Source organism: Callithrix jacchus, chromosome 4 (assembly GCF_049354715.1).
Source record: "Callithrix jacchus isolate 240 chromosome 4, calJac240_pri, whole genome shotgun sequence".
NCBI classification, from domain to species: Eukaryota; Metazoa; Chordata; class Mammalia; order Primates; family Cebidae; genus Callithrix; species Callithrix jacchus.
In genome coordinates this window covers 54,958,369-54,984,893 of record NC_133505.1, presented here as the reverse complement: position 1 = coordinate 54,984,893, position 26,525 = coordinate 54,958,369, and the positions used below count along the sequence as shown (strand labels likewise).

General features: G+C 39.9%; 1 protein-coding gene and 1 long non-coding RNA gene across 4 annotated transcripts in view; one reads left to right on the top strand and one right to left on the bottom strand.

The window, feature by feature from the left end:
* Nucleotides 1-24,770, bottom strand: part of LOC118152870 (uncharacterized) — a 40,458-nt gene extending 15,688 nt beyond the window's left edge. The window contains exon 1 of the long non-coding RNA XR_004741819.3: nucleotides 24,617-24,770. This is a non-coding gene — a long non-coding RNA (uncharacterized LOC118152870). The remainder of the gene's footprint in view (nucleotides 1-24,616) is intronic.
* Nucleotides 24,771-25,095: 325 nt separating this feature from the next.
* The window catches only part of RCAN2 (regulator of calcineurin 2), a 284,182-nt gene continuing 282,752 nt past the window's right edge, over nucleotides 25,096-26,525 (top strand). Inside the window, exon 1 of one of the 3 annotated variants that reach the window (XM_008994529.5) lies at nucleotides 25,096-25,200. The gene's annotated coding sequence lies outside the window, so the exon portion shown is untranslated. Of the gene's footprint in view, nucleotides 25,201-25,616; nucleotides 25,900-26,525 lie in introns of those variants that run through there. The other 2 variants (XM_035295832.3, XM_035295831.3) reach the window with 2 other exon arrangements.

The window sequence follows — 26,525 nt, the reverse complement described above, 5'->3', positions numbered from 1 at the left end:
TACTGTTACTATGGGTCATAGCCTGTTCCCAAGACTGGAAATAAGTTTGTTCCTTTGAATATTCTAGACTTTCTTCACCCCTGAACTTAACATGCACACACACACACACACACACACACACACCCCTACCTGCATGTAATAGCTATGTTAGATAGGATGAGATTTGGTCACATAACATTTTAAATTTTACAAAATACTTTCTTAAGTAAAATATAAATATCTTTGTCTCTCACATAAAAGAGGTCCTGAGATATTCAGTGGCAGTTCTCCAGGGCAGTGGAAACTGAATCTTCTCCCTACTGCTCCACCATTATTAGCACATGGCTTTAACTTTCTAATGCAAGATGGTTATTTGACTCCCTTCACTAGAAGAAGGAGAGGCAAAAGAAGGGCCAACTCCCTTCCTTTAAGGGACTTCCTAGAAGTATGACACTTCTACTCACTTCTCATTGGTCAAAATGTCCTGGTATTACTTTACCTAGCTACAAAAGACACCTGGAAATGTTATCCTTTAACTGGATGGCGATTTGTTCAGGTAAAAACGAGAGTTATTTTATTAAAGAACAAGGGGAACATGTTAATTGGAGACACTATTACAAAGCCTATAATTCAATTTGTCTTGCAAACATGAAGTGCACTTTTTCTGTGGCTTCTCTGTCTAGTTCAAATAGATATGAAATAGCAAGAAAAATGAAGATTATGGAATTCTTAGAATGAAACCCAGAATGGGTAAGTTAGTAATGGTAGTAAGAAACTTTAAAACTGAAATTTTAAAGGATAGCGGTATTTCAGAGATCAGGTAGGGAAATGAAAACAGTTAAGGAGATGATAACTGAGGAAGCCTCAAGGCTTCCAAATAATAAAACTTCCAAAGTGTTGGGTTCACTTTCTCTTATGGAGTTTGATAGTAAGAAATTCAATGAAATGTTTGGGACTTTATCTCCAAGCTTAAAATATGGTATTGTAAAAGTAGTTTCCTCTAGTTCTTAGTTAAATTAGGAAGGAAAGAAGAAAGAAGGAAGAAAGAAAGAAGCACAGTAAGGGAAGGAAGGAGGACAGAAACAAGGAAAGGAGAGCGAAGCAAGGAGAAAGAAAGGGACAGATTGGGATTGAAAAATAAATCCACTTTAGATCCAAATAGTGAAATACTCATTGACATTCACATTAAGTTGTAAAAGAAGCAAGAAGCTTGAATGTCAGGAGAGTTTCTAGATTATTAAATAAGCGTATTACAAAACATAACATATAATGTGATCCCATTTTTTATGAATGTCACATTCTTACAACTTTTCTATACATTGGATGTTATTTCCAAACAAATTTAAAGTGAGTGAAATGAACATCAAAACCACAACAAGCTATCACCACACTCTCGTTAGAATGGCTATTATAAAAAAGGCAGGAGGTAAGGGCATGGACAAAGTGTTGGCAAGGGTGTGGAGAAACGGGAACTCTTGCACACTGTTGGCAACGGTGCAAATTGATACAGCTATTACAGAAAAGAATATGGAGGTCCCTCAAAAAATTAAAAGTAGAGCTACTGCATAATTCAGTCATCCCACTTCTGGGTATATGAATGAAATAAAATGAAGAAAACGAAATTAGTATCTTAAAGAGATATCTGCACCCTTATGCACTGTTTATGTAGCTAAGATGTGGAATCGACATATGTCCATCAGCAAAGGAATGGATTAAGAAAAAAATATATATGTGATGGAATATTATTCAGCCTTAGAAAACGAAATTTTGCCATTTGTGACAACACAGATGACCCTACAGGACATTATGCTAAGTAGAATAAGGCAGACATAGAAAGATCAATATAGCAATAGCTCATTTATGTGTACAATCTGAAAAACTTGAACTCATAGAATCAGAGAATGGAGCAGGAGCCAGGGGGTGCCAGCAGCTAGAGGATGGGAAGATGGGTATATGTTGGCCAAAGGGTACAAACTCTCAGTTATAAGATGAATAAATTTTGGGGATCTATTGCATGACATGGCGACTAAATAATACTGTATTATGTATATTAAATTTGCTAAGATAGTAGATATTAAGTGTTCTCACTACGAAAAAGTGGTAACGATGTGAGGTCAAGAATATGTCAATTAGCTTGGTTGGGGTAATCATCTTACAATGTAAAAATATATCAAATCGGGCCGGGCACGGTGGCTCACGCCTGTAATCCCAGCACTTTGGGAGGCCGAGGCGGGTGGATCACGATAATGAAATCCTGTCTCTACTAAATACAAAAAAAATATTAGCCAGGAATGGTGGCACATGCCTGTAATCCCAGCTACTTGGGAGGCTGAGACAGGAGAATCGTTTTAACCCAGGAGGCAGAGATTGCAGTGAGCCGAGAATGTGCCATTGCACTCCAGCCTGGGCAACAAGAGTGAAACTCCATCTCAAAAAAAAATATCAAATCATCACATTGTACACCTTAGATATATACAATTTTTATTTTTTCAATTATACACCAATGAATCTTGTGGGTGGAAGACAACATATGTTTGTTAGATATATAGAAAAATAAGTAATGGATGGATATAAAGAGAAATCAGTATACAGATAGATGGATACAGAATTTGAAAGATGGGGAGGGTTGGGGGAGTTCAAGAGGGGTTTGTAAATGAGCATTCTACCTTCTCATGGAAACTGTAAGCTAAATATTCAAAGTATATGAGTGGACTGCCTGATAGCATTAACTTAAGGCTGGTTAAAAGAGAGAACTTAAACTAAATACATTAAATCCATCAAGAGTGGATATCTTCGAATGGTAAGGTTATGGTGATCATTATTTTCTTTGTGCTTTTCTATATGTTCCAAGCTTTCTGATTTCTTTGGTAATGAACAGGAATTTATTCTACATATTTATATGTGAATATATATATTCAAAACCAGATCAGACCCCAGTCTATTTGTCTCAGGCAACTGTATTTATCTAGAGCACCAAAGGGCTGTATGTAACACTCCTGCAGTTTTCAGAAAGACCATGACTAAGACTGGTAGTTTTTATCATGCTAGAAAGTTTTAATGGCAAATGGCTCATTGGGATGGCATCCATCATGGAACCACTAGGCAGCTATGTGCAGAAAAATTTCTATATCAGTTTAAAAATGTATGTTAATCAGGAGTTAAAGACCAGCCTGGCCAACTTAGTGAAATCCCTTCTCTACTAAAAATATAAAAATTAGTCAGGCATCATGGCGCATGCCTATATTCCCAGCTACTCAGGAGGCTGAGGCAGGAGAATTGCTTGAACCTGGGAGGCAGAGGTTGCAGAGAGCTATGACCATGCCACTGCACTCCAGGCTGGGCAACAGAGTGAGACTCCATAAAAAATATCAGAATTTAAAAAATAATAAATAATGCATATGCTGTTTTAAAAGCCAAGTTGCCATCAACAGCTATTAGGCTAATCTTATTTTTTTACATTGACCTCTCTGGCTTCTGAAGCCTGGCCTCAGCATCCTCCTCTTGAAGGCTTCCTGAACACTCAGCCATCAATCCCTCTTCTGACCCTGAAGTGCTCAAATTTGGACCTTTGCATCTGCTCTTCTGTGATATTAGTTACCTTTTTATAGCTGAGTGCTCTGCTTCTCAGAGTGATTGTAATCTAAATACCCAGGAGATATGAGGAGACTGCCTGACCAACAGGAGGTTATGGCTGGTGCCAGGTTCAAGGACTTCAAACAAAAAATTGAAACAGAGAATGTAAAGGTTGGCATCTTATGTGGTAGGGACTTAATGGACTTAATGAAAATGGGGGACTTATTATTTCATTAAGTCCAGAAACTGGATGGTTCAGAGCACAGGTCTGAAAACCAGTTGCCTGGCTCTATGGAACCACCCTCTGCCTCGGTTTTCTCATATGTAGAGTGGGAATAATAACACTGTCCATGTCAAAGAGTCGATGTTAGAATTACAACAAATTAATACATGTAGAGCACCTAGAGTAGCACCTGGCACCCAACACATGTTAGTTCTTATTATAAGAACTGTATGTTTCTTTTCTCATTGTAAAAGTAATTCAGAAAGTTTAGAAAACAAATACAAGGAAAAAATAAGGAATTAAAAATATCCCAAATTCTCAATGCTCTGATGTAAAGTTCTCAGTTATAATCACTGTTAATATTCCAATTTTCTTTTTTCTTTCTTTCTTTCTCTTTCTTTCTTTCTTTCTTTCTTTCTTTCTTTCTTTCTTTCTTTCTTTCTTTTTTCTTTTTCTTTTCTTTCTTTCTTTTCTTTTTGAGACAGAGTCTTGCTCTATTGCCCAGGCTGGAGTGCAGTGGCATGATCCTAGCTCACTGCAACCTCTGCTTCCCAGGTTCAAGTGATTCTCCTGCCTCAGCCTCCTGAGTAGCTGAGATTACAGTTGTGCACCAGCACCATTACAGCTGTGCACCACCACACCGCTAATTTTTGTATTTTTAGTAGAGACAGGGTTTTATCATGTTGGTCAGGCTGGTCTCGAACTCCTGACCTTGTGATCTGCCTGCCTTGGCCTCTCAAAGTGCTGGGATTACAGGTGTGAGCCATCACACCTGGCCATAATATTCTGATTTTCTTCAATTTGATTTTCTCTCTCGCTATCCTCCTCTCTATATGTGTTTATATATTTTTAATTGCTTTTACCAAAAAAGATATATCATAGAGAACTTTATAGCTTGTCTTTTCCACTTACAATATGGTGAACATTTTTCACATAATTATTTATATGAACATTTACAAATGTTCTAGTATTATTTGAAAAACAAACCAATAAGGGCAGATTTGGCAGTTTGAAGTCTAAATGCCTTTCAAATGCGTCCATAAAGAGAAAGAAAACATGAAAAAAAAAGTAATTTTCTATTCTGAACATTCAAGCAGTAAAATTAGAAAATGTCAAAAGATTGTGTATTGAGCTTTTAAAGCACTAAAAATAGTATTAAGAACGTTGAGAAATCTGGCCCTGTTCTCCTTTTAGGAGAAATTTGATTACTTAATTTTATAAAAGTATTAAATTATTTTTCCTCATTTTTAATTTCATGTGTATTTATAGAAAATGAAATTGCTGTACTTTATCCGGAGAGCAGAAAAGATTTTGAGCTCTTGCATCAAATACTTTTATAAATTTAGTCATAATCTGACCAAAGCACTTGTGTTCCTCCAGCTACTTAGGAGACTCTTTCCAGCTCTTTGCCAGGCGAGAGAGTAGATGGTCACCCTCCATGGAGGAAGTGCTTCCCAAGGTTGTCTGCTGGGGAAGGAAAGCATGATACAATGTGGGTGAGTCTTTGGAGGAGGTGGCAGCTGGAACACCAATGGTATGGATTTGGGCTCAGCCCACAGCTTAGGAGCCAGGTGCATAGGGTCCAATCCTGTCTCCGAATTCTGTAACCTCAGACAAGTCATTAACCTGTGGGTGCACCACTTTCCTCCTAATCATGCCTCCCTCATAGAGTTCTGGTGGACTATACTAGACCACCCATAAGATGCTCATACAGGGCCTGGCATACACAGAGTATGCACTCCATAGAGTGCATATATATGTAAAATATATATGGGAGATATTATACATAACATTAAAATGTAATCAAAATATCAAAAGTTGATGAAATCAGCTCTTTACATTCTGATTCATAAATTTAATAAATTTATATTTTGGTGATGTAAAATATTTTGTATGGAGGCAATGTCTAACACTATGTGCCTCTCCCAGGTTTTCATGATACTACTATTAGAACATTTTTATTTGTCCAGTGCTACTCCAGAAAAGTTGCTTAGACTTGGGGTGTTATCAGGGGACTCCCACATTCGATTCACTTCCTTACATCAGAAGGAGAATGTGTTGGTAATCCATCACGGAGCTTTGAGATCTGTGCTTGAGCGAGGACAGACTACTTGGCTACAGGAACCAGAAGTTTAAAATATAAGATTCAAAGATTTAGGTTTAAATCAAATCTGAATTCTGATCATTGAAGCAAATACCTAATGCTGTCTAAACCTGGGACTACTGTTTTCTTGGCGATATAGCTTAACAGAATGTGAGCTCCTGAGCCTTTTCCCCATAGGAGTGCTGACAGCATTTCCCCGCTTCCACACAAACATAGCTGATGTACCTTGTGCTTATGCTGATTTCTGGAAAACAATCTGTTTGGCCTTACCGCAGAAGATTACTTTGGGGAGAGTGAGACAGAGTAACTATTGGTAGTTGTGCTTCATGTCTTCTTGAAGGTTGACTGGCATTGACCTTTTCTGCCTGCATCTCAGTGGTCTGCACTTGGATAGGCGTCAGTAGTCCCAAACCCAGTCAAAGAAAGAGAGAAGCCTGGGTTTGGACGGCACATTAAGGCTTGTCTGACCTAAACATCCGCCTGAAACAGGCTTCCATACAGTCTCTGCCTTTATTTCTCATAAAGTAGAACTTTCTCATACACAAGGTAACCCACTATTCACTATTACATACATTAGTATATTTAAATCCCTCTTTGATGTGAAAGTGGGGTCTCCTTCCATGTTGCTCTCACTGGTACTTTCTGGCTTTCTACATTGACATTGGGTAAGTGGATGCGGTCTTGACCACATTTCATATTTCCCAATGCCGAAGATAGCTATCACATGTCTCTGGTTTTTCTAAAGAAGTCCAAGCTAAAAATGTCCATTTTCTCCTAACTGTTCCTCATATAACTTGACTTCTAGACTCCTTCTATCTTGGTTTCCCAGCAGCAAAGTTTCTAGTTTATTATATTCTCCAATAAAATGTGGCTTATGTTCCAGCAGAGGCCTGACCCATGCAGAGCACTGAGACCATTGCTTCCAGTGATCTGTTGGGGTTTTGTTTTGTTTTGTTTTCTAGCTGCTGTGTCATGATCTTGGCTCACATTGAGCCTGCCTTCAATAAAACCCCTGGATCTTTTCACAGGACTCCTGCCAAGCCACAGCTCCTCCCTCAATATTTGTAGGATTGATAGTTTAAAAAATAACTTTCACATCTTTTTCATATTATAAAAGCAATACACAATAATTGTAGGAAATTTAGAAGACACAGTTAAGTAAATATTTTTAAGACATTGGCAATAATCCCACTATTCAAAGTCTGCAGCTGATACTTTGGTGATTATCAGGGATAGCAAACTCAGATACCAGCAAGGTCTAGGCAAGTGTGATAGAAGGTTGAAGAAGGCTAGGGGTGAGACACTAGGGTGTAAGGGGACCTTGCCATTTAAAAATGCTAGTCATTATTCACCTCCTGGCTACCAATTGCTTTCTAGAAGTGAGGGCTCCAAAAAGCCTGAAACAGAAAACTTAAATTTTTTCAAGAGACATTGTAAATGCAGAATTTTATGAGAAATCTCCTTATTAAGCATTCGCATCAAATTTCTGTTGACCAAAGAATTTACCTTCTTGGGTCCTAGAGCTGCCAGCAGTATGGCCTTTCTGGTATGTATCCTTCCATTATGTCTTTGTTATTTTCTCCATCTCTCGGAAAAAAAAAGGGGGCTTATTCTCCGTTATATAACAACTGGCAGTGACTTGTGATCACGTGAGTTAATCCTAGATATCTTTGCATAACTGACCACTCCTTTTTGGCTTCCCTCTCATTGTCCCTATCATCCACGCAGACTCATTTCTTTCCTATCTTACACATAGCTTTCTCATTTCCACTGCACAGTTTGTGCTGGGCTAGATCCCTGCCTGAGCTTCACTCCTTGTATATATCTATCACTCCATGATTTGGCCCAAAACACCCCCACTCTTTGCTGTGCTCATCATTCTCGGGCTGCAGAACAGCTAAGCCTTTGGAGTCTAAATGACCCATGTTCAAACCCAGCTCTGCACTTTAATAAGCAGTATAACCCTGTGGAAAATTGCTTTGACCTCTCCAAAACCTAGTTTTCACAGCCACAATGTTGGAAATAGTAATGCTTACCTTGAAAAGATAGTTTAGAGGATTAATTATACTGTATATAAAGTATCTCAGTAAATTGTAACTATTGTAATAATATTAAACTTAGTTTTAATCATCCATGAGTATTTATAACTGTTCTCCCCAACTTGATTAGGAAATAATAGCCACCTTAACCTATTCATTGAATAAATGAATAAATTTAAAAATGAGTAAATGAAGAAATGGAAAAGCTACACGAAGGCTGGAAGTTCCAAGTTATTCTTAAAGATAAAGGTACAGGGAAGTACTCCAAACCAAGAAAGGAAGAAAAGCACTCATGCTGGGCAACTGTTTCTTTCCTACCTGACCCTGCTTTTTATGCTCCAGGGAAATGCTGGCATTAGAACAAGTGCTTCCTCAGGCTAATATTGGTTTTAATCATTAATTACTAAACAGCTGTGTACTCTGTGATTTTTCAAATATGTGGGAAACAGAAATCTCAACTCAGCCTTCTTGGAAGTGTTTCATCATACTAGAACTTGTCCCTAACTTATCTAGTGGCCGACCTTTCTCTGAACACCTAAAAATACATACATTGCAGTGCCAGCTTCTGGACAGATGCTCACCTCACCCTGCTCATTGGAAGCTCCACCTAAGCCTTGTTGCCAGGAAATGCCACAAGGCCTGTGGGGCTGCTTTGTAGGCTCAATAGATGTGTTTCTAATAAATGGTTGGCTAAAAGTATTTATTGGAAAGAGATAAAAATCTCTTTTATTCACCCTCTTCCTCACTCTCTGCACTTGACAAGCTCAATAACCCTGTGGAATACTAGTTGAATATCTCTGAAAGTTAGTTCCTCACCCATAAAACAGGGATAATAATAACTACTTTTCAGTCTCTGTGAACTCCGATATGAGTTAGGTTGCCTTTGGTTGCAAATAAAAGAAAGCCTGACTAAAAGTATCTTAAAGAATAAGGACATTTATGATCTCATCCTCAGCCTGTTGATGTCTGGGCCTCAAGACAGCCTCTCTGGAATTCTTCTGGCTCCTGTCATGGTCTTTAGACCTTCTTGGGTCCTTGAACTGCTAGCATTATGGCCCCTCTGGTGTATAAAAGCTTCCCTAGAAGCTACCAGAAGATTTCCCTTTAGGTTCCATTGGCCAGACATCAACCACACCCATGTGTAAACTAGGACAGAGGGAATTAGTATGTTGGTTCATTCCAATTGTGGGTCATTCCTGGAACTGGAGGAAAGCATCAGCCCCCTTCCCTGAGCACCTTGCATCCTCATATCTGAACAAAATGGGATGCTGAACATTCAGAACGAAGAGGAAATGATTGTTAAATATTAGCTAATAGTGATCACTATTATTTATTGCCAGGCAGCCATGTGCCAAGCTGTGTCTTCGAGACATTTTGTATGTGAACACCTCGTAATGCATCTCTGTGACTTAGGAGCTGGCATTCACATTTTACAGACAGTAGAACAGAGCTTTGATAGGTTAAATCAATTTCCCAGTGTCACACAGGTAGCAAGCTGGTAAGTAGAAAGGCTGGGCTTTGAAGCCAGGCAGATGGTCCCCAAAGCCTATGCAATTAAGCCTCAACCTATACTAGCCTCCCCTATAAGGGTCTGCCAGCCTCTCCACTGGGCAAAGACAACACTGGACTGTCCAAAATAAGGTCTTAGATAAGTGAAGTGAGTACCTAAAAACTGGATAAGTACTTAGCTGTGGTTGCCAGGGCAACAATATGGTTACCCACTTAGTGGATAGTTTCTACTGACAACATTGATAATAAATCCTGCTTATCCTAGGCCAGGGATCTTTATGAACTATCTCAATCAGTCATTATAATAACCAGCAAGTTCAGTGTTCTATCTCTCATGCTAAAATAAAAAATGAGGCTCAATTACCTTGCCCAAGAAGGTGAGAACCTAGATTTGAACTCAGTTTTGCTTGATTCCAAGTCCATGCTCTTTGTTTCTGTGCCCCTCAGCTTATTAAAACCTGTAACAAGTGAGTAAAGCTTGCATTTATATCAGCCAGGGATCAGTCCTCCAACATGCAGGGAAATCCCACTGAAATATGAACCAGGAAGAGTAATCACCCTGGGAGGCAGGAATTGTGAAGCTGTGATTTATTAATAATTAATCAACTGATTTAATCATGGAGGGAAAGAATATTTATGTAGCTGGTCCTTCATATAAAGTTGTCAAGAGTTTGTTTCTACTGCTGTTAAGACATTTATTATATCTTTCTAGTTTATTGTAAATTCATTGGTGTCCTGATCTCACTTCGAGATGGCAAGTTCCCTGAAGACAAGCCATTTTTTCCTTCTCTCTTGATCTTTTCCTGCTGTCTAGCACAACCTAGTAGTTGTTATATGTTCGAGAACTACATGTGGCATATTTTTAAATAACATTTTCATTTTGGAATATTTTGGATTTACTGAAAAGTTATAAAGATTGTACAGGGAGTTGCTATACATTCTTCACTGTTTTCTTAGTTGTCACACTTCACACAAAATTCATATATTTGTCAAAACTAAGAACTTGACATTGTTTCTAAATTAACCAAACTACAGAGTTTATTCAGATATCACTAGTTTTTTCACTACTGTCCTTTTCTGTTCTAACATCCAACCTAGGATACCACAATACACAGTATGTGTAGCATTTTACTGTGAAGACAGTTGATTAACTTTCTAAATGTGGTAAGAAAGGAATCATATATGTATAGACAGTTTCTATCTAGAATAATAACCTTAAAAATAGGATTTACTAAGTTCTTATTATGCACCAGACACAATTCTAAGAAGTTTATATTTATTATGCCATTTTTTTCCTTACAAATACTCTATGAGGCAGATACTATTAGTAGCTGTTTTATGCATAGGAAACTAAGGCAGGAGGCCTTCATGTTCCTTAGCTTATAGGAGACGTGATTCAAACCCAGTTAGACTCTCATATGCCCTATCTAAATGCAATATTTTAGAGTCAGCTGCAAAGATGTGAAAGGATCATTAGGTGGTTTAAATTTCTTTTTAACCTGTGTGTTATGGTGAAAGGTAAGACTGGAATAGTTGCTGTTCCTTTCAGACTTATTTTTCAGTGCTTCTGTTTTTCCATCCACCCCCTGCAAATGGAGGAAAGGCGGCATGCAGGGGCTGTGAGACTTTTGCTAAAAGAGAACTGAAGGTCCTGACACCTCATCTCAAACTTCTTCCGGTCTCATGTACTAGAGTGTCAGGTCCAAGCCTGGGATATAAATGAAAAGTGAATGTGGTTGATCATCATTTTTCCCCATGGTAAACCTCGCCCAAGTGCTCTCATGCTGGAAGAGCAGAGGTGTTGAAAGAATGAAGGAGAACTGGCAGAGCACCATGGCGAGGCCCAAAGGGCAGACTGGCATCTCCCTGGCACAGGATGTTCCCAGTTACAGCCACTCAAGCTCCATTTAGTTTACAATGGAGAGACTAATAAAATGTTAGCCACGAACAGCAAATCCCCAAAATGCTCAAAACTAAGCTATTGTCCTTTGAACTCAAATTTTTCTTTCTTCTTACGATTCAACACAATGTTCGAGAGAACCACTTTTTATTTGAAAGTTCCTGTCATAAGCATAGAGATTTATTATCATAGGTTTATAGTTATGGTTAGTGGCTAATAAATTATTGCATAAACAGGCCCTCATATTTTTTTTATTAAGTATGGCAACAGGGCCAAGAGTTAAAAGGAGAATGAGAGCCTGCAAAAATAGCTCATCACGAGTTCTTTCCATCCATTCATTACTCATTCAACAACAAAAAATTCTGTGTTCCTATATGTGCCAGGGACTAAGCCACGTTCTCTATGTAGAAGTGAAGCTATATATGAGACTAAATCATCAGTCTAGTGTTATAGTTCCTCAATAAGAAATATCTATATACATGGCTTTACAAATTGCCCTTCACTACCCATAAGTGGTACTTAAACTAATTCTACAGCTTGCAAACAGCAATACATGACATGGAACAGAGTAATGTTGAAAATATCTGAGTCCATCCCACACACTAAATAAAAATATTCTTTCGAGAAACTTTCAGCAACATATAGGCTATGTGTGTGAGAGAGAGACAGGAATATATTTCTTACCATTGATTCTAGTCGAAGAAGTTACAATAGCATTGTTCAGTTGGGAAACAAACGTGAAAGTGGTAAATTTCTCCTGGAGTGGGAGGAGGAAGATAGGAAGAATCCCCATGATGCTTGAGTTGAGTCTTAAATAGTAGTTTATACCAGGTGGATTATATGATGAAGGATGCTCTAAACTAACAACAGCTGAATGGGAAAGGCACAGGAAGACCCAACAACCTGGGATACTATGAACAGTACGAGTTCTGACTTTCTTCTGATATTTGAGGGCAAAGGAGCGTATGCACTGTCAGAGGACCAGAGAGAATGACTACCCTGTGTGTGCCTGAGAGCAGAACTTCTCAAATTTAATGTGCACACAAATCATCTGGCAATGTTGTTAAAATGGGCAATCCGATTCAGGAGGTCTGGGATGGGTCCTGACAATGCATTCTAACAAGTTGCCAGGTGATGCTCATGCTGCTTATCCAGGGACTATGCCTTAAGAATCAAGGCCTATTCTTAGAAAATGAGAAGGCATTGTTTCCAGTGTTCTCGTTTTGTTCTAGGAATATATATGACCCCCGTGATCTGCCTAGATGTAGGCAGGCTTCTGGTGTGTGGGAATTCAGGGAGTTGCAGAACCAGTTAAAAATGCTGTCTAATAGTCATTGAATACTACCATCTGTCAGGTGCTGCTTTAGGTCCATTATGGGTAGGTTCTTGTTGGAAAATATAATAAGCTGAAAGGTAGGCAGTATTATTATTGCTTTTTTTCTGTGACAGAGTTTCACTCTTGTTGCCCAGGCTGGAGTGCAATGGTGCGATCTCAGCTCATGGCAACCTCTCCCTCTCGGGTTCAAGCAAGTTTTCTGCCTCAGCCTTCTGAGTAGCTGGGATTACAGATATACACCACCATGCCCAGGTAATTTTGTATTTTTTTGTTTTTTTTTTAGTAGAGACAGGGTTTCTCCATGTTGGTCAAGCTGATCTTGAACTCCCGACCTCAGGTGATCCACACTCATTGGCCTCCCAAAGTGCTGGGATACAGGCGTGAGCCACTGTGCCCAGCCTATTATTGCCATTTTATATATAGGAAATTCAGTAACTTCCTTGAGGTCATAGGATGTAGTAGAGCAAGAATGGGAATCCCAGGCTCTTAGTAGTATGGTTATCCTGAGCTGTTTGAGTGGTTGGAACTGAGAGTACTCTCAGTTCTGTCTTTCTCGGCAGGACCTTTTTCTCACTATCATTTTAGACTTTTCTTCTACAAATGGCAGTATAAGCACTTACTAAACAAAGTGGAATAGCACATACTTCACTAGGTTGTTTTAAGGGTTAATATAAATAGTGCATATAAAACACTCAGCAGCGTGTATGACAGCAGGAGGCCTATAAAACACTGTCATTTCGATTACATTGTTGGTTATGAGACAGAAATGCCAGAGGTTTTAGAACCGGATTTCCTTCTTCTCCCCACCACAAACAATTCCCTGGTTTTCTTATACAGTTGTCTAGGAAAATGTCATGGCTTGGGGAATTTTTATTGTGTATTATCTGGGATAATATTTGCTTTTGTTTTGTTTGTTTGGAATTGGCTTTTGGATTGTTTAAAGGGAGTAGAAGCAGAACTTTCTTTTCTTATCCTGGTGAAAAAACTGTATCCCATTAAAGACATATGGCAACAGAAACTAATTGCACCTTCTTAAAAGGTCCTAATGGCAACTCCAGACACATCCTCAGCACATCACAAAAACATATTAGCCTGCTAGCTGGAATGAAGTACCCGGGCTTAAATGCTATCAGATATTATAAATCCCAAATCATTAGTGGTTGCCAGTAGCTAATTCCATTACTTCTCTTCCTCTAGAAAGTATTACCTTTAGGTAGGGGATCCCATCAAAGAAACAATATATTTTGCTCTCAGATAAATTCAAGTCTATGATAGTACATGTTAAGATTATGTATATTGATTACTTTGAAAGGTGTTCTTCTGAAATAACTTCAAATTCTTTTACATTCTTTTATTCTTTCCCTCTGTTTTCCTTCTACGTCAAAATTTGGAGAAATTATTATCACTATTTTGCCACATCAATCCTCAACTTGCTGTGTGCTGAGAAGTGTCTAATTGAGTACAGGGCTTAAAATCATTGAGCATTGCCCAAGTGAAGTTTGGCTGTGGCAAGTAAGAATGGAATGAAATAATATTTAATTTAATAAGAATGAGATGAAAGTGTAATCTAGCAGCCTCAGTTCTTCTTGATGTATCTTTGGGCCTGAGATAAGGTTTCAGTGTTTCTCTGCCATGTGTGGAAAAATCTGGAGAATAACAGACTGACAATCTTTTTACTGGAGAGTAGAGAGAATTATCTTTATTGAATTCTAGAATATTAACTCTAGAAAAAAACACTGTTATCGATTATATAAATCACTTCTCTTCCCCAGCATTTTACAAATGAGAAAACTGAGGCCCAGAGAATTTAGCCAATTATCACACAGCTAATTAATTGATGGCCAAGGAAAATTAGACATTAGGTTCTCTTTTCCACTTTATCAGGAGCAATTTTGTTTCTGCTACTTATATTACGTTTATCCCTAAATTATTATGCTAGATATACTAGGGAAGGTGGTTACAGTCACTGTAAAACTGAGACTACAAATGGTGTAATGTTTCCAAACTTCAGGTAAGGAGTTAATAGAGGTTAGGGTACAGCACTCCTGGTGATCTATTCCTGAAATGTGAACCTCTGAGCTGCAAGTCAGGGGCAGCTCTTGAATGCACAAGTAGTTTTCTTGGAGTGGCAACTTGCTGTTTCTATTACATGACCAGTAGCCATCGAGTGTGTGTGTGTGTGTGTGTGTGTGTGTGTGTGTGTGTGTGTGTGTTAGGGGAAGGAGAAGAACTAAGACAAGTCCCTGTTGCTGGCACAGCCCAGCCTCACCAAGAAGTCACAGTGCTCCCATCTTTCCCAATTCCAAGTTGGGTGGGTCCTAGTCACATTTCCCATGGACGTCCGTGTAGGCCATCTGAAATGCTATTTCAGAGACAGAGTGTTCTAAATCAGGTTTTGTGTTTTGGCAGAGGAATGGAACCCTCTTTTCTAATATTACTTCTGTGGGAAAGTGTTTTCTGAGCTCCAAACAACTCAACTTACAAATGCATTTTTGGAATATGACCCATTTGTATGCTGAGGACTGCCTGTTCTGGGGGGAAAACAACTTCCCGTGTACAGCTTGGTGGAACCAACTGCAGGCATTTCTTATGTTGATCTTATTCAAGGAATATTATATAATGTGCCTGAAATCTGAAGCACATTCAGGCTTTCCTCCAGGTAGGTTTGGTTATGAGGTAAGCAGCTTTCCTATGAGGTAGGATTTGAGGATGAGATGAGTTCCTCCTTTCCCCGTTGATGCCCTCAGCTTGGTCTTATCAAGCTCTCTGAAATTGTAAGTACCAATTAAGTGTGCTGGATCAGCATGTTGGGCACATACTGTTTTCTTAAACCCAGGTTCTTATTTCCGTTTTGACTTTTAAAAATACAGATTCCCAGGTCTTACGCCTAAAGACTTTCAGGGAACTGAGAGATAGGATTTTGTAACCTGTATATTTTAAACCTCTCCAGGAAAATTCTGGTGAAGTTGCTTCTGAGGCAAGATATAATATTTACTGATTCACTAATCAATTAATTTAATTATTCATTATTTTTTCATATACCAAAAGTGTGTTTATTGTAATGTAGGTACTGGGTTAGAAAGACAAGAAAAATACATGCATAGTAAGAAAAGAAAGTGACATGGGAGCTACTGAAATTGTTTGGTGAAATTTGAGAGATTGGCATCACGAAAGTCTTCACAGAAGCATTCATTCACGAGGTAACAGCTGAGTAGCAGAACGTCTAAATTCTTAAGCTAGATAGCCTGGATTCAAAGCTCAGCTCTACCACTTTCCAATTTAGAACCACTGTCAGTTGCTTAGCTTTCTGTGTCTCAGTTTTCTCATCTGTAAAATGGGGCAATCTTAGTACCTACCTCAGAGAGCTGCCATGAAGATTAAATGTGCTGATGTAGCTCGGGTGCTTAGAAAAGTGACCTTGAAAAAGCTTCAGCATGCATCAGAGTCTCCCAGAACTCTTGTTAATTAACACAGGTTTCTGGGCCACCACCCAAGCTTCTGATTCAATAGATATAGGGTGGAACTGAGAATATTCACTTCTAAAAATTTCCCAGTCAGAAGGAAATGCCAGTGCGTGGCATGGAAGACTGAAAGCAGGGGGCAGAAGAGGGAGAAACTGGCAGAGACACAGGATGGATTGTAGCCACCAGACTGTAAAGAGCCTGGTCCCATTTAAGTGTAGATGTTATCTGAGAGTAACCAGAGATTCTATTATCAGCCATTAGCACCTTCACTGAAATTAAGTTATCAGAGTATTCTGTCAATTTGTCAAACCCTGGAGAAATCTGATTCATGCCTCAATTTTTATGGCCCCAATAAATCAGTATTCCTTCTGATCACCCACATCAATGAGTCACAAGCATCTGTGGGTGTTCAGTCATCCAGACCCCTGTGGTAGGACCTGTGGTTTGGATCTGTGATCACACCTGGAGTTGCCTATCAGCATCTGCATACTCATATTCCCTAATCTCCAAATGCATATTCCTTTTATTTGCAGACTTTAAAAAATATAGCATTGAGAATCTTAGAACGTTGTCTAAGAATGTTATCTCTCTATATTTTCCACACTATGAACCAAAAAAAATCTTATTTATGTACATATTTTTTATTCTATAGACTGTCAGACCATTAAAACAAAATACAACCCATCCATCTTTTTGTTTGTTTTTGTTATTTTTCTCCTTTTGGGCAAACCAAGTAATTAATGAGTTTTAGTTTAACACTTAATTCCTGAATTGCAGTTGCTTGTACATGCCTGTGTCTGTGTAAGAATGCAGATCAACTTAGCTGCCCTGTGGCTGTTCCCATGCATGTCATTCTGCCAGCACTTTTGTACGTTACACACTCCAGACACACCAAACCCAAGGAAGATCCAATATGGGTGGCAGTAGCTTTGATCCTGGGGCCACTATGAAGGCAGGCTTGACTACTTGGGGCATGACATGCTATAACAAAAGGAAAAAGAGAAATCAGAGACAGGCAGTTTTCCTCTGCCATCTGAACAATAATATGGATGTGTCATGATCAAAGGAACAGGGAGAGTCACAAGGAGGAGAAGTGCTGTTACTGTTACAGCAAAATTGAAGAAGTAGGAGGAGGCTGGAGGTGGAGAGAAATCATATAATAGGAGAAAGTGCTCTGGTGGGTAGCACTTATAGACAGAAAACCCACTGACTGCAGCATCTCTACCCATAATAGTTTTAGCCTTACTTCATCCCACCTGCCTTATAGATAAGATTTATTAACATACTTAAGGAAAGAATTGTCCCTGCTTTCTTCAGCATCTAATCTAGAGCAAAGCACTGCTTCCTTGAACTCTCCTGAAAATCACTTAAGACAAGTTCAAATCCTATAAGTAGTTTCCAACAGTCTCTTTCTGTGTGATACCCTGCTAGCTATATGGTGTGTGTCACTCTCATTACAATGAGCAATAAACTCAAATTACTTAACTACAGGTGTTTTCTTGGTAGCCTTTGGCTGGAGGACATTGACACTAGAAATTCTTGAGCTGTTAGAGACAGACTCAGTCACTTCGATGTTATTTTTTTAGTGAGTATGTGGGGTTTTTTTTCCCATTCTCACCTTCCCCAGCCCAGGAAAGTCTTTAGAGCAATCAAGAGCAACCAAAACTTGTCCATAGGATCACTCACTCTGTTCCCTGACACAGTGTGGCCTCCTCACCTCTCTACTCTAAATGCTACCAAGAAAAACTAAAACAAATTAACTTAGAATGCTTTGAGAAGTGCTTCTTCCCTCCTTTACAATTCCACAACTTGACATGAAATATTGTAAACTTAGAAATAAATATACATGATAGCCTCTACTTTCAGACCAAAAATCTGGCCTGCTTCAGTTTATTTTAATTTTAAATCCAGCCCATTTTTATTTTTGCCACTGTAAAGCATGGAACTGTTGCATTTAAAAATGTATCTTTTTCATATGACATTACAACACATCTAAATTTATCAGGAATATTCTGAAATTTAGATATGTGACACGGTACTTTTCTAGTAGTGAATATGGGCCAGCCTGATGCAGGAAAAAAGAATATCTACTTGATTGAAACTCAGAAGACTGGATGGTTTTTTACTCTGAGTTTTCCACAAACCATCACTTTGACCTCGGAATGCCATGCTTTCTAAGCCTAAATTCTCTGTTAGCCATTAAAAATTTATTAAAAACCTGCTCCATGCATGATATTAGGATAAGTTGCTAGCTCTATTCCTTAATTAATTTGCAAATAATGTAATGTGACATGCATTATATAGAAGCAGCATGTTTTTTAAAAATACTACGGAAAAGGAAGGCTTAACTTACCCTGCATGGTCACTAAATATGGCTCTATTTTCATATACACAGGAGAACCCAAGGTCTCAAATCAAGCTACTTAGGGTCTACTCTGACTCAACTTATTAGTGCTGGGCAATCTATTTGTGTCTTGATTTCCTGATCTGTAAAGTGGAAATAATAATTGTACTTATCAAGCATTATGAAGATTACATTAATTTATATGTACAAACTGCGAAGAACAGTGATCAGCAGTTAGCAACCACTCAAAACACATATTTAATGTTGTTGTGATTATTTCTAGTTGTAGTGCTAAATAATCTGTACATTTCCTCACAAATTCAAACTTCTATAATTTCTCCTAGTGTGGAAGCAAATAGTCTAAACTCCTTTCATTGAATATCTGAGTAAGGATCTTTGCAAAACATGAAATCTTTCAAGGGTCATAAGTGACTTTTAGTAAAGCCTACACTAGATGAATTAAATTTTTCTCTAAGTCAAGAACGACGAAGCAGACAAACCTACAAAGAATATATTTCACTCAAAATGATAAGCTCCATAAGAGCAAGCATGTTGTCGTATTCGTTGCTATATCCCTAGCACCTATAGCAGTACCTAACACATAGAGGATACTCAACAAATATTTGTTGAATGAATAAATGAATGTTTGGCACATAAAGACATTTTTTTTTTTTGAAATGGAGTCTCTCTTTGTTGCCCAGGCTGGAGTGCAATGATGTGATCTCGGCTCACTGTACCCTCTGCCTCACAGATTCAAGCAATTCTCCTGCCTCAGCCTCCTCAATTGCTGGGATTACAGGCATGTACCACCACACCTGTCTAATTTTTGTATTTTTTGGTAGAGACAGGGTTTCACCATGTTGGTCAGGCTGGTTTCGAACTTCTGCCTTCATGGTTCACCTGCCTTGGCCTCCCAAAGTGCTGGGTTTACAGGTGTGAGCCACCACGCCCAGCTGACAAGTGCATATTTTAATTCTCTTCTGTTACTTAAATTATCTATAAAGAGTTTGAATTTAATAGAGTGATAATTCTCAACCTATTTTCCCCCATAGACTTAAGAGATACAATGTTCTTATATTAATTATGTCAATTACAAAAGCATTGAGATCCAATTCACAGCAGAAGGGAAAAGGAGAGTATGAGTATCAGAATCACGGTAGGAAATATGTATTGTGGGATGATCCCCAGATTCTGATTGCTCAAAGTGAGCATGACCTTTATGTGTTCTTTGACAATCACTGACACTGATGGAAGTCTCAATTGGTGGTCCCCAGTCTCTAACCTCATTCAGCTTTTTTTACTGACTTTAATAAGGATGTACGCAGCATACTTAGAAAATTGGCCAATGACACAAATCTGGATAAGAAAACAGATACTTAACATACTGAAAGCAAAAATTAAGCTCTGAGTGATCTCAGCTTGTGAAATTATAGGATCTTTCTAACAAGATTTTTTTTGTATAAAAATTCTACTGTGCAGATAGAGAATGTGAGGTGAATATTGGAAGAGGTGTATTGTTGTACAGCCAAGTATTTAAAAAACTGAGGGATTATAGTTGAAAGTAAATTTAACATGAATCAATTGAGTGATTTGACAGCACAATAACAATATAAGCACTTAGGATGAATTAATAGAAATAGTATTCAGGACAATGGATGTGATGAATACATTTTATCCTGCTCTGATCAGATGACACATACACATTCGTGTTATTTATTTATTTATTATTTTGAGACAAGGTCTTGCTCTGTTGCCCAGGCTGAAGCGATCTCGGCTCACTGCAGCTTCAACCTCTCAGGCTCAAGCAATCCTCTCACCTGAGCCTTCCAGGTAGCTATGACTATAGGCACATACCACCATGCCTGACTAATTTTTGTATTTTTGTAAAGACAGTTTTTGCCATGTTGCTTAGGCTTCTCTCAAACTCCGGAGCTCAAGGGATCTGCCCTTCTTGGCTTCCCAAAGTGCTGAGATTACAGGTTTGGGCCACCATGCCAGGATCTATTATTTAAAGAATATTCTCTCATCTCTTTTCTTTCTCTTGCCGGATGGCAGCATTACATGGGTTGGGCAAAGGAGAGGAGGTCATCTGAGAAAGGATGGTCCAGTAGGAGTTGGGGCTTGTACAAAGTAGGTGCCTGAGTAGGGCACTGGCCCAAAAAAGATTGAAAAATTAGATATATGAAGATGATGGGAGCCATGTTTTTCCATTGTTAGAGGGAAAAAAGTGTATGTTTAAAAAGGGGGAAGCTAGAATAAACCCTATGGTGTTAGACTGGAATTGCAGGACTGTTGCAAACTCATGGCTTTTAATATATAAAAATAGACATAGAAATAAAGATGTAAATTTGTATACATACATATGTATAAAATATGTATGAAAGGGAAAAGATAACTCACAGAATGGGAGAAAATATTTGTAAATCATAGATTTGATAAGGAGTTAATATCCAAAATTCTTAAAGGACTCTACACCCTACACACAAAAAAAGACAGACCAATTAAAACATGAGAAAAAGCCAAATAAATTAAATACTTAGGCATAAATTCAATAAAATATTTACAATATCTCTATGAGTGCAGCTACAAAGCTCTGATGAATTAGAGAGGAACTAAGTGATTCCTAAATAAATGGAGGGATATTCCATATTTATGGATAGGAAGACTCAGTGTGGTTAAGATGTCAGTTATTTCCACCTTGATCCATAGATTAAATGCCATCCCAGTCAAAATTGCATTAAATTATTTTGTGGATTTTGACAAAATGCTTCTAGAGTTTATATGGGAAGGAAAAGAACCTAGAGTAGTCAACAAAATACTGAAGGAGAAGAACAATGTCAGAGGACTGAACCAACTTGACATTAAGATTTATTGTAAAGCTACAGTAATCAAGACAGTGTGGTATGAGTGAAAGGACAAACAAAGACACCAGTGGAACAGAATACAGAGCCCAGAAATAAACCCAAACAAATATATAGTTAACTTATCTTTGAGAAAGGAGCAAACACAATACAATAGAGAAAAGATAATCTTTAATATATAGTGCTACAACAAGAGATACCCACATGCAAGAAATAAAGAGAATCTAGGCATAGACCTTTTATACCCTTCAAAAAATTAACTCACAATAGATAATAGACCTAAATGTAAAATTCTAAAGTATAGAACTCCTGGAAGATAACATGGAAGAAAATCTAGTTGGTGACAACTTTTTAGAAACAATGCAAAATGCACAATCTATAAAAAATTGATAAGCTAGACGTTATTAAAAATAAAAACTGGCTGGGTGTGGTGGCTCATGTCTGTAATCCCAGCACTTTAAGAGGCCAAGGTGGGTGGATCACGAAGTCAGGAGTTCGAGACCAGCCTGGCCAATATGGTGAAACTTTATCTGTACTAAAAATATAAAAATAGCCAGGCGTGGTAGCACATGCTTATAGTCTCAGCTATTTGGGAGGCTGAGGCAGAGGAATCACTTAAACCTGGAAGGTGGAGGTTGCAGTGAGCTGCAATCGTGCCACTGCACTCCAGCCTGGGCGACAGAGTGAGACTCCATCTCTAAATAAATAAATAAAATAAAAACTGCTCTGCAAAAGACACTGTCAAGAGAATGAGAAGACAAGTATCAGGTAGGAGAAAATATTTATAAAATACATATCTAATAAAGAACTGTGATTCAAAATACAAAAATAACTCTTAACAACAGAAAATAAGAAAAACAATGAGAAGAAAATAATCTGATTAAAAAATGGGCAAAAGATCTGAACTGCTACCTCACCAAAGAAGAGGCAAGTAAGGCATCACAAATGGCTTTAACCATATAGATTTGACAAATGGCAAATAAGCATATAAAAAATCTCAACATCATGTCAATAGGTAGCTACAGATCAAAATAATGAGATGCCCATTAGAATGGTGAAAATCCCAAGCACTGTCAACACCAAATGCTGGTGAGGATGTGGAGTAACACGTAGTCTCATTCATTGCTGGTGGCAATGCAAAATAGTTTAGCCATTTCAGCAAAGTTACTCCGTTTCTTACAAAATTAAACCTACTATATGATCTATCTGTCACACTCCTTGATATTTACCCAAACAAGTTGAAAGCTTACATTCACACAAAAACTTGCACACGAATACTTGGAGCAACTTTTTCATAATTGCCAAAACTTTGAAGCAATCAAGCTGTCCTCTGACAGGTGATTGAATAAACAAACTCTGATATATCCAGACAATGAAATATTATTCAATGCTAAAAAGAAATGAGTTATTGAGCCATGAAAAGACAAGGAAACTTACAGGCATATTATTAAATGAAGGAAGCCAATCTGAAATGACATTCACCTATATGACATTCTGGAAAAGGCAAAACTAGAAGACAATTATAAAATCAGTGGTTTCCAGATGTTTGTGGGGAGGATGGGGTCAATAGGCAGAGCACAGAGGATTTTCAGGGCAGTGAAGCTAGTCTGTGTGAAACTATAATGGTGGATATAGGTCATAATACTCTTTTCCAAACTCAAAAAAGTACAACACCAAGAGTGAATCTGTAAACTATGGACTTCGGTTGATAATGTTGTGTTCATGTAGCTTCATTCATGGTATTACTCCTGTGTTGGACTCTGATAGTCCCGGAGGCTATGTATACGTGGGGGCAGGCAGTATATGGGAGCTTTCTGTACTTTCTGCTTAACTTTTCTGTGAAGCTGAAGGTTTATATTTATAACGTCACTTACAACCATTGAGAGGCAGTCTAGTCTAGTGGGGACACCAAAGCCAGGTTGTCTACATGTGCATTCAACTTTTCTACTTGTTAGCTTCGGCAAGTCATTTATTTAAGCTTTCTGTGTTTTCTTTACTATAGATTAATTATAGTACTTTTCTAATGGAGTTGCCGTGAAAGTTAAATGAATTAATGTGTAAGAATTGATTGGCATGGAGCACAGCATATAGTAAGTGTTCGATAAATGTTAGCAAACCAAAATTCTAATCTTATTTACCACCATCCTTAACATTAACTACCCTTTAGCCTCACTCCTTCTGCTCTCCAAAATCCACTTCCAGCTCAGACTCCTTGAACTCTTTTTCTCCCTGTATTTTATTATTGCCATTAACATTTGCTTTGCCAGTAACATATTGTTCTTTTCAAGGTAAACAAAATGAAGCGGTTTAGTCACTTTTCCCTCTTTCCCTTATTTATCCTTAATTCTTCACACAAGCTGACAAATGCAGAATTTCTCTTAGCAGTAAAAGGAGGAATATGTGGCTGTGAGAACTCAGAAAAAGCATCTAGGAAAGTAAGAATATCTATATTTGGTGTTAGGAAAATGGCCATGTTGATTTTGGTAACAGCTGACATATATTGAGTATCACTGTGTGCCTAGCACTGTGCTTAGGTGTTTTACATGTATTACCTAATTTAGTTCTTAAATTAATTCCTGTGTTTTTCCAACTTTTCAAAATTTCTACAATGAATATATTGCTCCTATAAGCTGAACATTTTATATGCAAATGTATATTCATAAAATAGTAAATAGGCCCTGTTAAGATGAAAGTCATCAGTTTGGCGATGATTCTAGGAAGCACTCACTAATGAGATTTTGTTTAAAGGGTTAGGGATGCTCTACTTGGAAAGAAGGGGGATTGTGGAGTGCATTAGACATGCTAGCTATTTTTACATATTTTAAAGACAGAGGAGGAATTTGACTTGGTCTCTTTGGCTTCAAAAAATGAGCTAGCACTGTTAGAAAATTCAAGGGAGGCAAGTTTTTGCTTAGCTTAAGAATGCCCTTTCAGACAATTCTATCCCAAATAGCAATTATCTAAACCAACAACAACTTACAGATTCATGCATCCAGGAGAAGGCTGGAGGAGGGGAAACCTAAAGTCATTTTCAATTCTGAAATTCTGTGTTTATATTAATGCAGACTAATCAGAGAGAAGAGCCGATTTTTGTTGAAAAAATTTGATTCTATGTCAACTTTGGGAAAAAAAAATGTAGTATCTGGGTAAGTGAAGAATGATTGTGAAGCTTATGGACTGCTTCAGTGGAATCGTAATATTGTTATCAGAAAATCAAAAGGCATGCAAAGCAAAAATAGAACGGCTTATTTATGCAGCAGTTAGAAAGATGACAGAACACATACCTGATTTAAATGCTATTCACTCCCTCCCTCAGGTTGGTCTGCACACCCCCTTCCTTTAATTTTCCGCACTCTCCCTATTATGATCTTTTGCATAATTGACATTCTCTTGCCATGAGATTCAGTCCTGTTCCTATCTGTGCCTTACGTGTGGCACAGATAGGAACAGGACTGAATCTCATGGCAAGAGAATTCAAATGGGCTTCCTCGCCAATTTGAATTGCTTTATTCCGTAAAGCAGAGACTTCTACTGGGGTTAACTTTGTTGAGCAACAGATCTACCCCAGATTCCGCTTCGCCTCCAGTCCCGTTTGCTGTAGGACACCAACCTCCCGCTCACTGTGTCACGGCTCTCACACAATAGGAGTCGTTGCAGCCCGAGCCCTTCTGTCCTCAGGTCTGATGGCTGCAAATCCTGGCAAAGCTGTGAAGCCCGCGCAGGGCACCTTCAGCAGCCTGGGCTGGGCCGGACGCAGGGCTCCAGCCAGAGGGCGCCAGCACCCACCAAGCGCAGAAGCCCGGGAGGACCATCCAGGGGCACCCCAACATTTCCTCAGTTAGCCAGAGTTGGGAGACTCAGATATCTGGTAAGAAGAGTCTTTCTCCTAGTACTTCCCAGCCAGTTTGCTTCTCTGCCTGTTTCTTCTGGGTTGTCGCTGCCCCTCACCCTCAGCTCAGCATGGGACCCCGAGGAGCCTCTCCCCGCTGAGGCCGGGACTCCTGCGGCCAGGCTCCCACGCAAGGTCCCCGGAGGCCCCTGCGGCGTCCCGGGCACCTGAGGTCGAAAGGAGGGGTGAGGGGCTGAGGGTAGGGTGAGAGCCCCGGAGGTGCGGTGGGTGGGGGACCGAGGAGGGCGCGGGGTCAGGAGGGAGGAGATGAGAGGAGGCCAGACAGGGGCTTTCGGTTTCCCTGGGTCTGATTGGAGGTTGGCCCGATGAGTCGGAGCTAGGGACGCGCCCATCTCCGCCGGCTCCTGCAAGAGCCGCCGGCTCAGCCCCTCCCTGGAGCCGCTTTGTCCCGGGTGAAGGCGGCGGAGGTTGCGGGGAGGAGCGGGCAGCAGGCAGAGACCCACCGACCCACGGCCGCGGAGAGCAGGAGGCGGGGCGCGCCGCGCACGGCCCCACGCCCAGGCTCGCCGGCACCGCGCCGCCCCCACGCGCTCGCACCGGCGGGCAGGTGAGCAGGCAGCGCCGCGCGCGAGCAACCAGCCCGGCCCCCGCAGACGCCCCAGCCACCGCCTCCGCCTCCGCCTCCGCCTCCGCCGGCGCATCGCGGACGCCCAGCAGGTCGGTTATGTAACCGTGCCGGCCAGGCTCGCCCAGGCACCCCGTCCCACCGGGGCTGACAGCAGCGCCTGGGTCGTTCCGGGGGACCGCGGCAGGGGTCTGGCCAGTTGGGCCGGGGCCGGGGGCTGGGTGGGGGCGGCGGGGGTGGGGGTTGTCTCCAGATCTGTGGTCTGTCCCGGCAAAGGCCGTGGGGACGGAGATCTCCCGCGACCCCCCTCTAGGGGGCGCGGGTCCCAAGGAGCCCCTTTCCCACTGCCAGTGGCCCGGGGTTCGCCTCCCTGGTAGCAGCAGCAGCAGGTGCAAAAGTGAAGGAGCAAAGGTGACGCCTGTGATCCCGGGACTGAGGCTTAGAGAGGGGGCTAGAAGAGGCTAACTGGATACAGAGAGCAAAGAAGATCGGGAGAGCCTTTCTTCCCAATTCAGAGGCTGGGGAGTGGGTAGGTGCGTTGAGGTGCAGCGGGCTGAGAATTGTCCTGCTTGGGATTAGCGGGCTTGGGTCATCTAAAAATAACTTCAAGTTTGAAAAGTGAAATGGACTGGAGCGCAATGTGCCGGGTTCGCCCTGCCGGTGGGATGCTTCGCTCCAGAAGTCACCAGAGGGAACAGGCAAATCCCAGTCGCCTGAT